The sequence below is a fragment of the Grammomys surdaster genome, unplaced genomic scaffold (genome assembly GCF_004785775.1).
Source record: "Grammomys surdaster isolate TR1022 unplaced genomic scaffold, NIH_TR_1.0 150, whole genome shotgun sequence".
In the NCBI taxonomy this organism is placed as follows: Eukaryota; Metazoa; Chordata; class Mammalia; order Rodentia; family Muridae; genus Grammomys; species Grammomys surdaster.
The window spans coordinates 16,649,204-16,654,206 of record NW_021604608.1 but is presented as its reverse complement, the minus strand read 5'-3'; positions in this window follow the sequence as shown (position 1 = coordinate 16,654,206).

Sequence of the window (5,003 nt, the reverse complement as noted above, 5' to 3'; positions counted from 1 at the left end):
AGAGAGAGAGAGAGAGAGAGAGAGAGAGAGAGAGAGAGAGAGAGAGAACTGGAGACTCAAGGGACAGCCTGATGTGAATAGCCAGCCAGTGATACCACCTGAGGCCATGGTAGAGTCCTGTGCTGCCCCGGGGATTGCTACTTCTGGGTCCTTGGTGTAGCAGCAGCAGTGGTCGGTTACAATCAAAGGCCAAGAGGATGTACCTGGTCTGTGCTGTCTACCAGGGACATGTTGATGTCTGAGACTTGTGCAGAAATGGTCCCGTTCCTCACCTGGTCATTGTGGGAGAGCTAGCCATGAGGACATGAGAACAGAAACACTAACCCTACCCTGGCCAGCTGTAGTAGCACTCTGGAGAGCAAGTGAGCTGGCCCTGAGATTAAAAGCTTTATCCTCTGGCCCTCCCATTCATATTGCATACGGCAACATGGACAAGGAAGAGGTACCCTCCTCTCCTTTCACTTTTCACAACCTACTACAGGTATAAGACCTGGTCCTGGGGTCATAAGAGCAGGAGAGCTGTCCCTGCCCCTCATCAGATGCACACTAGGGAAGGCAGACCTTGTACCTCAGCTGGGCAGCTCAGCACAGCATAGCTAACTTTGGTCATAGGGAAGAAGAAAAGCTTGCCAGAGGGTATGAACGTAGTAGAGCGTACCCTACCAGCCACTTGTCTACCCTGATGTAAAATGGGCAAGGGAGAGATGCCCTATCTTGTACCTTGCCACCTAAGGCAGGCAGGAAAGATAGCTTCAAGGTTATCAGGAGAGCTGTCTTTGCCCTTCACCTTCTGCAGCACTCAGGAGAGCAGGCACTGTACCTCACCTAGGACTAGATGTGACGGTTACAATAACAGAAAGCCAATCCTGCTTCTTATCTGTTGGGTGCTGGTAAGGAGGACAGAGAGATGACTGTCTCCACTCCTTGTCCCTCTCCATCTATGCCAGGCTGGAGAGCTGGCCCCAGAGTCATGAAAGTAAAGGAATTGATCATGTCCGACACCAGCTGCCAACACTCAGGAGAGTGGGCTCTGCACCTCTCCTGGGCAACAGAGTAGAGGTGTCATTAGTTTCAGGGGTGTTGCTGGTGAGCTGACCCCGAGGGCCTGGGAGGAGGAGAGCTGGCAGACTGACCAGCTCAGATGCCTCTCAGGCCCAGATATTGGCCTGCCCCAATATTTATCCTATCGATTAATTGCTGGGGTGCATGAAGGTGCTGTTGCTACAGATTCCAAGCTGCAGGATCTCCATGATACAGGACAATGGTAGGATATCTAAGAGGAGTCCCAGCGAGATTCCAGTGACAGAGCAGCAGAAGACAGAGGGCTCATACCAGACCAATGAGTCAATGAACGTCTGCAAGCAATGAAATGTGGACACACTGGGACACACCACAGCTTCCACAAAGAGATTCTTTTTTTCTTTGCTGGGTAGAGGTTGCTAGTGTGGAGGGCAGGTCTGAGGGGTGGATGAGTAGGATTGCAGTGCATGATGTGAAAGTCAGAAAGAACTAATAAGCAAGCAAACAAACAAAAAACAAAAAACAAAGAAAGAAAGAAATACGAATGAATATTTTAGATTCAAAAATATACAAAGTACCTAGAAATCAGTTATTATGATACCTATAATGATTAAAAAAGAAAAAAAAGTATTTTAGTGTAGTATTCCTTGGGGTAAATACTCTACAATATGTTCTAGTATCTTTCAGAAGTCTCTAGGACTGAATTGCAACAGTCTCATTTACATATTCTATTTTGGTATATATATATATATATACAAGCTCTCCAGTTGACCTGAAGCAATCTCTTATCTCTTCTTCCTCTTTTTAAAACAAATAAGTAAACAAGAAAACAACAAACAAGCACACAACTCTTAGAATTTGCTTATGATGAATCTGAAAAAGATATCTTTTTTAATGTTTTAAATTTAACCATACAGATAGATATATGCAAATAGTAGATTTACTTATTATCATTTTTGAGATTTTACTTGGTTAATAAAAATTTATTTTATGCAAGCCATAGGCTTTTTGTGACACTTAATACTAACGGGTAGCTGTTAGGAAGCACTGCGTTTATAGACCAGGATGCTGGTACACAAACTGATTCAGAAGCTTTCTCAAAATCAGATGTTGTGCTGTATTCATGAGTAAATGCAATTACTTGAGCATCAGAATACATTTGGAAGACAATATTTTGGAAACTGAGTTGTATTCTCTGGTACAATTAATGCCATTTTGTTCAGTAATTGTGTGATAAACGTGATTACAGCATTGATCACAAAGGATACCTTTCCATAGGAATATTGTCAAGAATCTCACAAATGTTTGCTGGGAAGAACTAGTTTACATAATTCTGATTTCTAAAAAGCATAATCAGGGCAGGAGTTATTGAAGTTCATTCCTTCCAAATTGAATTCCTCCTTTTTCAGTTCTTTACTTCCCTAATTTTCTTACTTCTTCCTCGTTTGCTTTTATTCTCCCTCCACCTCATTCCATGTCTTCATATTCTCCCACTTCTCTCACTTTTGCTTGCCCTGGGCTTGTAATGGCCCCAAAGTACTTCCTTCCCCTACCTTCCTTGTCTTCCCTCCCTGCCTTCCTTCCTTTTTCCTTACTATTGCCTTTCTCCTTTTTCTTATTCTTGATGGTGTTCTACAGTTTTAATGTTTAGAATTCAACGATCAATTAAAACTAAAAAGCAATTAGGCATTAGTTAGCATTGATTAAGATGCAGATGAGCCTGATAAACATGCCAGGAGTCACTGACTAATGGGCCTGGCTTGTTTTCTTTCCTCACTTTATCCACAGTAAGAACAAAGGAAATGTATCGTTAACTACGAAAGAATCGCATAAGCAGAAAACAATGGAATGGCTAAGTGTAGCTAAACACTGCACATTTTAAAATGTTCCATTTTCAAAAACAGTGGGAGAGATGCTGTAAATACTGAAAAGTCAAATGGGAATATAAGCCAAGAAAATGTGAAAACCGTAGGACTGCAGGCGGAAGGAAGAGTGTGAAAACACTCTGCAGGCTGTGAATATCTATTCCTGAAACAGCAGTCCCAAAATTTTGGTTAGTACATTATTTAATGAGAAGTTATTACTTAGAAACAAGTAATTACTTACATATAATCAATACATGTTGAAGAAAAAGGTTGTAAAGAAAACATGCTTTTTTTGTATTGTAATGTGTATATTTCTAAGAAGACCAACAGTGTCGTAACCACGACCCTTGGTGGCTCTCAAAGGAGACCAAAGAGCACACATGGGCCAAACCTAGGACCCCTGCATGTATGTTTTGCTTGGTTTTTATGTGGGTCTCCCAATAACTGGAGAGGAAGTTGTTCCTGACTCTATTGCCTCCCTGTTCCCCTACCTGAAGTGCCTTCTCTGACCTCAGTAGGAGAGGATGTGCCTAGTCCTGCAGTGACTTGATGTGCTAGGGTAGGTTGATATCTAGAAGAGGCCTTCCCCTTTATCAGAGGAGAAAGAGACAGGATATGGGGAGAGGAGCTATGTGAGGGGGAGACTGGAAGAAAGGGGCTGCAATCAGGATGTAGAATGAATGAATGAATGAATGAAGAATGAATGAATGAAAAAAGAGGTGTGTTTCAGATTTGACATATAATTCATCTCATAATTTTTGACTTGGTTGTCAATCCTGGCCTTTGCTAATCTGAATGTATTAGGAAGTTTCTCTTCATATTTGTCAGACCATTTAGAGGCATTTTTTATGTACATAACAATAGTATGTTTTGAGTTTTATGAAGGATATTTATTTCAGTAAATATGTCAACTCAAGATCAGTTTATGGTCATTCCTTCATTTTCAAAGGATGATTCTATGTAATATTCCATCACTCTATGATTAGACAGCTCCAAAGTATATATTTTTTCAAAACTGTTGTTTTTCTGTTTCACAATAAGCATATTATCAACTTTTACTTGGGGCTCACGGATGACACATAGACATCAGTAGGCCACATCAGACTTTCCAAAGATCTTCAGAAATGGATTAAGTGGGTTGAACTAGAACTTCTAGTTAAAGGGACAGGAAAACAACCTTGCACTATGAAACCCAGTATGTTTCCTGTCCCAGAAAATCTGATTTTAGGGGAATTCTAGTTGAATTTTGATTCATGAGAAAACATTGTCTATTCAATTATACGTGTGTGTGTGTGTGTGTGTGTGTGTAGAGAAAGAGAGAGAGACAGAGACAGAGACAGAGACAGAGAGACAGAGAGACAGAGAGACAGACGGAAAGTTTGTCCTTTTTCATTTTGGAGATTTGCTTCCTGGACACTCTTCCCTGTGTTCAACTTGTTAGTCGTCCAAAGAAATTCTCAGCTAACTTCCCCCATGTGCTTTCACCCACCATACCTACCCTTTCATTCTTCTCAGAAAGATTTTCTCCAAGGACAATATACTTCATTCATATTTTTAAACCACAAATTGTATTGCTATGTGCACCTTTGATCAATTTTTGTTAGATTTAATTTTGCCCTTGTATATTGCAAAGTATCTTAGGACAATGTTATTCCTATGGTTGACACATGGAGAATGTGCTTCTATAACAAATAAGCAACAGATTAGCTAGATGGGTCATATGCATCCAGGTAGGTAGCGATGTCCTAGATTTCACTCTGGCATTGAGTTTCTGTGGACTGGTGGCAAAGCTCTGCAGCTCTCCAGACTAGTGCTGACTCACTTGGAAAGCTATGGTATGGAATTAGCCTTTAGGCCCCATTGCAGCCAGGAATTCCTATGAATTTTTAAGACAGGGACAGTCAGAATAATGGAAGTGAAAGAAATAAGTGAGGTTGCCACTGCAAACATGATGGAATCCTGAAAAAACAAATCCTGTTTCTTCAGTGGAACAAATTCCCATTCACGCCAAACAATGTCTGTAGTCTTCACAAGAAGCAAAACAAGTTCTATTGATTTATTGCTTTGTTTTACTTGTTTTCAAGAAGTTCTCTGTTTTCAAGAAATTTTTTTTTTATA